This window comes from Podarcis pityusensis (assembly GCF_964106645.2).
Source record: "Podarcis pityusensis genome assembly, chromosome: 3".
In the NCBI taxonomy this organism is placed as follows: Eukaryota; Metazoa; Chordata; class Lepidosauria; order Squamata; family Lacertidae; genus Podarcis; species Podarcis pityusensis.
In genome coordinates this window covers 79601874-79609360 of record NC_138026.1, presented here as the reverse complement: position 1 = coordinate 79609360, position 7487 = coordinate 79601874, and the positions used below count along the sequence as shown (strand labels likewise).

Sequence of the window (7487 nt, the reverse complement as noted above, 5' to 3'; positions counted from 1 at the left end):
GCACAGCCGATATGATGATGATGATAATAATAATAATGATGATGATGATGTGACGCCTTTCATTGTGGTCTGGACACAACAGCAGCACCATGATTATGGCAATCTCTGGGCCATAGCTGTTAACGTCTCCCTTTTTAAAGGGAAATTCCCTTATTCCGAATAGGATTCCTCGCAAGAAAAGGGAAAAGTTGACAGCTATGCTCTGGGCGCTGTTTCCCCCTCGTGCCTGGGAAAGGGGCACACCGCTCAAAATCTGGCCGGACGGAGGATTCTGGCTCCGGCCTTGCTCTGGTTTCTTCTTCCCTTGGTGGGGGCGCCTTCCGAGCCCCCCTCGCCGCCTTCCTGCCCCTCCCAGCAGCGGCCTTTTCTGAGGCGCCTCTTCCTCCCCGCTTTCCCCTCATCCTCGCTTGCTCCCGCCCATCCTCCTTTCCCTCAGCTTTCCCGCGTCTGGCGGCCTGTCTGGTTCCTGCCTCCCCTTTATCCCGCCCCGTCTCTTTTTCACCTCAGCCCTCCCTCCCCGCCCCCACCCTCGCCTGTCGTTGGTCAGCCCCGCCGGCTCCTTCCTGCGTGCCTCTCCCTCCCTCCCATTCATCCTCTTCACCTCCGCCTCCCTCCCTCCCTCCGCTCTGTCTGGCTCCCCCCGCCTTTTCCCTCCCTGCTCTGTCTGGCAGCCCCCCGCTCCGCACATCGGCGCTTCTCGCGAGAGCTGGGGGATGCCGATGCTGCCGCTGCCGCCGCCTTGGAGGGGAAGACACTCGGGGGGGAGCCAGTGACGTCGGGAGTTTTCCTGAAAGTCAATAACGAGCCTGGCGGAGGCGGCCGAAACAACGGCGGCGGCGGCGGCTGTAGCGGCAGCCGGACCGAAGGCTGGGCCCCAGGCGGCTCCGGGCACCCTGAGCCGGGAGCGGGAGCCGCCGCCCTGACGTCCGCGGATGCTGCGGCCGAGCTGCCCAGGCGGGCGCCGCCGTGAATAGCGGGCGGGGAGGAGAAGCCGCTGTCTTATGTAGCCGCCGCCGCCGCCGCCCCTCCTGCGTCTCCCTCGCCGGCCGGGGCCTGGACCCTTCCCCACAGCGCTGAGGGGAAACGAAGGGCCGAGCCCGGCGGTGCTGTGGGGGGGGGGAGGGAGGAGGGAGCGCGGGGGGCCCCCCTGCCCGGAACCGCCTCCGCCTTCCCGCCACTTCCACACCAACGGCCGAGCATCCGCCGCCCTCGCCTCCGCCTCAGGTAAACGAGCGTGGAGCTGGGATGGCTGGCGGGCGGGCGGGAGAGGATGGGCGGCGGGGGATGCTGGCTGGCTGGGCGCTGGCTGCTCTCGGGGCACGTGAGGTGAGGTGAGGGCGGGAGGAGCGGCGGAGGGTGGGGATGCCTCCTCGGCTGCGGCTTGGCGCACAGGCGGCGGCGTCTCCCCCAATTTCTGGTGTGTCCCCGCCCCCCCTCCGCTTCCCACCCTGAAGGGGGGACGACACATCTAGGGCCTAGTAGTGATGATCCCCGTCAGTATCCTTGTGCTGACAGAGGGAGGAGGCGGCGGCGGCAGCAGTTCCCCAGCTCCTCCTTCGCCAGCCATCACTCACAGCATAGAAAATATAACAAGTCCCTAGACTACTAGTGCGTGTGTTTCTGTGTGTGTGTTTGGCGGGGCCTGACAGGCTCCTGTAGAGACACAAGAGGTTATATAACGTTAAAGACGCGCGGGGGGAGGGGGGGAGGAAAGGGAGAGAGATGTGTGCTTGGCCACGAGGCACAACATACAGCGGCGCGCGCGCGCACGCACGGGCGCAGTTATTTATATGGAATGTGGCTTCCTTTTCATCTGAAGGGGATGCTCGGGGAGGAGGAGGGCGCAGAGCGTTCCTTGCGCACCTGGTCTCTCCTGATAATATTCAGCCCCCACATCCAGCTACTCCTCCTCCCCCCGACGCACACACCTTCGCGGTCACGGTGACTCCTCACACGTCCACATATTTCCCTCCCCCACCCTCTGTTTGTCGTGGATCAGAGGTAAATGTATATAGCGAATGGCCTTAGTTTCATGAGTAAAAAGCGTTTCCTCTCTTTAGAACGTGTCTGTGTGATAAGAATAGAAATGGGAGAGGATGGTCTGTTCTGTTCATAGTAGTGTATTGCTCTGGAGCTGCTGCTGGTGCTGCTGGCAGCTGTGGCTGCAAGTAAACAAACCAACCTCTTTCTGCGCATCAATCTTGCTGGAACAGCCATTATGATGGCTGCTTTGCACATAGAGGAGTTGATGTACAGTACATGATTACTCGACAGACACTGCTTCTTACCCACCTCCTACTTGTACAGACCATGATCTGAGGAGATTGAATAGAGTGACACATGTTACAGTTTGAAAAAAAGGCCTGTTAGTAAATAGGATCATCCTTAGAAGTTAATCAGTTATTTGTAAACAAAACTTAAAACGCTACTTTAAAAAGCACAATGTGGCACAAGAAATTTAGATGTAAGGGCACTTAAAATTTCTTTTTCATGGTATTCAAACAATTTGGCATGTTTTCATTTAAGTTTTATTATAATTACTTATAAAGGTATGTCTGCCATAATGCTGGCAGATGGGAATAAATGAAATAGTTTGATGTGTTTTTATTGTCTATGTCTTAATTCAAAGAAGTTCTTTTAGACTGGACTTTAAACTATGAAGTAGATTACTGTACTGAAGGTTGGGTAATCTATTATTCTCAAAATTTGGCAAATCTAACATGTATTATTAGTACACACTGGATCGTTTTTAACAAAGTAAATCTGAAGATTGAATTTAATTTGCAAACAATATATTTTAGTAGCTGATAGATTATTTGCAATCATGCTTCAGAGAGCTTAGAGATAGCTGTTTTTGGGGTACATCTGAGAAACTCTAATATTGGGGTTGGGTATCTTGCCAACCTTGCTAGGACATACAGACGTTAAAATGCTATGAAATTAAAAGGAAGCTCTAATACACTGTGTAATTTTATTTTTATTTTTTCAAATGTATTCTGTTTTGCCTGTTTTGTAGAAAGTATATTCTTACTTGAACAATGCAATTCAAGAGTAGTTACAAGACAAATAAAATGTACAGTACTTAAAAACTATTTTGTTTTGACATCATTAAGAGTGTTCATTAAGCAGATTTTGTTTGCGGTTCTGTTTGTTTTCCTGTGAAGAGTTTTAAATTGACCCCAATATCTTTAATTGGATTGGACTGCTAATTATAATGTATGTATGCCTTGATTGGATGAGGCAAACATGGATGTCCAGATGAATGGTTCAGAAGAAGAGTATAGTACACACAATTATATCCCCTGTCAGAAGTTCTGTATATGTATAATTTAGCTAACAAACTCACAGAAGAAGTCATTTTCTATCTAGAGATTTCAGCTTTCTCTTTTCCTATGACAAGGGAAATGTTTTAATGTTTGTTTCTTTTATTATATTTTAACTTTTAAAAACTAAATTGCAAAGTACAATTAAAGTGTACTGTGTTTATCGCTATTTGTTATCAAAAATTTCAAAAATAACTGACAGTGAAACAGATAGGCAGTATGGTCTTCTGCATGTTTCCTTGGAAGGAAATGTCACTGAGTACAGTGGGATTTACTCCTAAGAAAATATGCATGGAAACAAAACTTATTGCTTTGGTTTATCTGATTTAAATGTAAGCAATGCCATTTAAAAGTACTACCTGTTCTTTTTTTAAACTAGCAACTCATTCTAGTTATGTTTGTTTAGAAGTAATTTCCACTGAGTTCAAAGAAGGTCCCTCCTCCAGTAGATAGCTCTGTCAGTAGAGCAAGAGACTTAATTTAAGGGTTGTGGGTTCAAGCCCCACAGTGGGTGAAAGATTCCTACATTGCAGGGGGGTGGACTAGATGGCCCTCATGGTTCCTTCCACCTTTACAGTTCTATGATTCTATGTACATATATTTGCAGCTTTAGCATATGATATATTGTTGTCTAAATTGAAAATATTGCCTGTATGCAAATAATGACATACATTTTTCAAAGCTTTCTTGACAAATGGGAACTTAAATTGTGTGCAGAATCATACTTGGAATACTTCATTAAGTTGTTTCATCTATAACATAATTAACTGACAGATTATTCCTTATGCTTTGAGCACCTCTGTAAAGATGGGAACAGCAAGATATAATATTAAAAATCAAATACATTGAGTATTAAAACATTAATACACTTGAGCAACAAGTTGAGCATTTAGGCTAAAATCCTAAATTTATTTGCCTTGAGAGTTCATGTCCTATTGATGTTAAGTGGGATTTACTTCGAAGTAAATGGGATTAGAACTGGTTTGTAGGGGTATAGGTTTAAAATACATACTACAGGAGCAAGTTCCTTAGGCCATAACTTTATGCACACTCGCCAAGAAGGAAACCCAATTGAACACAGTGGGACTTGGTTCTGGGTAAACATGGATAGGATTATTCTATATGAAACAAAAAAGTTTTTTAGTATGTTTGTGAGTTCATAATCTAGATAGATCTTTAACAGGAAATTAGGAAGTAATCATTAGAATATGTTTAGATTCCTGTTATGGCAACACATGCTTTTATTGTGTCTATTTTGCAGAAAGTGTAAGGGTTTTTACTGCTTTGGGTTTTTTTTTTTTGCCATGTATGAAAACCTAAATCTGTTGGATTTTCTAAGTCTTTGACATGTTCTAAAACAGATATATTTCATCATCATTGGGATCACACAAAAACTGTAACCAGGAGTTATAGTCTATGCATATTTGCTTGGAAGAAACACCTACTCAGTTGAAGATTTACTCAACATTATTATTATTATTATTATTTACAGTTAACAGCATTGAGACAGTATTGCTGTGAATTTGAAACTTGGCGACTGCATGAAGAATAATTTTTTGAACATTTGACACTTTAAAAAATGGTTTATTGAAGTAAATAGATGCAAATAGGTGACTTTACTTGCATTAACATTATTCTCTTTATGAGAAATGGTGGGGGGACCATATGTTCATGAAGATCATATAAATGCTATAGAAATTAGACATGTACTCCTGAAGAACCCTTATAGGAGTAACACATTTATTCACATGAATACAGCTTGGATAATGACATTCTAATGGTTTGAGCTGTGCTTAGAAATCCAGTAGAAATGTCATTCTTGGAAGTCTAATAGAGAGTTCAGAAATCTATCTTCAGGACTAGAGCAGAGTCCCCACTATGGGGCTTTTGAAGCTGAATGTTGATGCTCAGTTACTGCCTCAGTACTGGAGCTTGTTAAGAGACATCCTGTAGAATTGCTATTGTGCTTTTTACTCACATGTATAAAGTTACTTGTGTGCCATGATCTTGAAAGAAATTGATGCTTTAGGAAAAGATCTACCTTAGCTGACATTAATAATATATGTGTTTTATTCTTTCCACTGACTTGACTAGATACTGTTTCAGGCCTTCAGTGAATAAATACAAAAAGCTTTATCTTAAAGTTAACAGCCATGAAATAAATGCTGTATTATCCAAATTTTGAGAGATAACTGAATTCTCATAATAATTATTTTCTCAAAAGTTGAGTTAGCACAAGAGAAAGAAAGCATATTTATCTCTCATGTAATAGAGAAGCTCATGTTTGCAATCTTGGACATGACTATACTATTCAAATATAAACAATTAAACATTGAAATATATAGAAAGAGATGGTGGTGCATAACTGTATCCACCTGTACCCTAAGGTGCTTCTCCATTGATGGAATACTTTTTCATTCACAAAAAGCAAGTTAGGTTCCAAACTGGTATCTTCCTATCTACAGCTTAAGTAAGACTATTTTATGCCAGAAGCAGCAGTTTGTCTTATATGTAATTCTCTGAGAAGTCTCTGAGGTACTTCTTGAACTCAAAGGTTCTTGTGGATTTCATAGTGTTCTTTTCTTGCTCTCTCTAACATTTTGAGACTAAATTGCTTTAGATTTTGGCCAGACTGTCAATACTTTGTCAGATTTAGGCAGATTTGGGGAAGTATAGGTGGTTAAAACAAAAATAAATTGCGAAGAACTCCAAAAGGACCTATCCAAACTGAGTGTCTAGGCTGTAAAATGACATATGCCACTCAGTGTAAACAAGGGTAAAATGATGCATGTCAGGGCAAAAGCATCATAATTTCACATATATGTTCATGGGGTCTAAACTGGTGGAAGACGTGGAACAAGACCTTGGGGTTGTAGTGGATAGCTCAGTGAAGTAGTTGATCCACTGTGTGGCAGCTGTGAAAAAGGTACCGTATTTTTCGCCCTATAGGACGCACTTTTTCCCCTCCAAAAATGAAGGGGAAATGTTGGTGCGTCCTATGGGGCGAATACAGGCTTTCGCTGAAGCCTGGAGAGCGAGAGGCTCTTGCTCTCCAGGCTTCAGGAAGCTCTGTGCAACCTTCCGGGGCCCAGCGCGAAGCCAAGCCGCGCCGGCCTCCAGAGGGTTGCGCAGAGCTGCCTGCATTCCGAAGCCTTGGGCACTCTTCAGCACACCCGGGCTTCGCACAGCTGCCCGCAAGCCTGGGGAAACCGGCGCGGCTCCCTAGGCTTGCGGATAGCAGGCTGTTCTGGGGGCTGGGGTCGGGGGAAGTTTGGGCTTCCCCTGCGCCAGCCCCGTGCCTGGGGGGGGGGAATAATTTTTTTTCTTCATTCCCCCCCCCCAAAAGTAGGTGCGTCCTATGAGGCGAAAAATACGGTAAATACTACGCTAGGGATCATTAGGAAAGGAAGTGAAATAAAACTTCCAATATCATACAACTCTATGGTGTGATCATATTTGAAATACTGTATACAGTTCTGGTTTTCTCAGCTCAAAAAGGATAGTATAGAGGTGGAAAGGAGCAACCAAAATTATCAGAGGGCTCCCCTATGAGGAATGGTTGCAGCCTTTGGGAATTTTTCGTTTAGAGAAAAAGTGAGTAAGAAGTGACGTGATAGAAGTTTACAGAATTCTGCATGGCATGGAGAAAGTGGATAGAGGAAAGTTTTTCTCACTCATGACACTCATTATCTTCCAATGAAACTGAATGTTGGAAGATTCAGGACCGATAAAAGAAAGTACTTCTTTACACAGTGCATAGTTAAACTGTGGAACTTGCTCCCACAGGAGGCAGTGGTGGCTACCAACTTGGATGGCTTTAAAAGGATTAGCCAAATTGGGGGATAAGTCTGTCAAAGACTCCTAGCCACTATTGCCATCTTCCACCTCCACTGTCAGAGGCAGTATTCCTCAATCCCAGTTGCTGGGAATCGCAGATGGGCAGATCCTGCTTGTAGGCTTCCTATAGGCAGTGTTTGAAATTAGCCAGGCGCCTGGTGCATTTTGCACCTGGATATCGGCCACTTGTGACCAAGTGAAGATGCCTTGGTGCCAGGATGGCACCTGACGTCTCTATCATCAGGAAGTGCATGCCTGGGGATCATTGGTTCTTGACTGTTTTCACACAGTAATGCGACATCCTGTAGAATTCTATCAGTTAGATTT

General features: G+C 44.8%; 1 protein-coding gene across 6 annotated transcripts in view; it reads left to right on the top strand.

Moving 5' to 3' along the window:
* The first annotated feature begins 693 nt into the window (after positions 1-693).
* Positions 694-7487, top strand: part of AKT3 (AKT serine/threonine kinase 3) — a 109185-nt gene continuing 102391 nt past the window's right edge. For 4 of the 6 annotated variants that reach the window (XR_013983605.1, XR_013983606.1, XM_080997752.1 and 1 more), the window contains exon 1: positions 696-1224. The gene's annotated coding sequence lies outside the window, so the exon portion shown is untranslated. Of the gene's footprint in view, positions 1225-7487 lie in introns of all 6 variants that reach the window. The other 2 variants (XM_080997750.1, XM_080997751.1) reach the window with 2 other exon arrangements.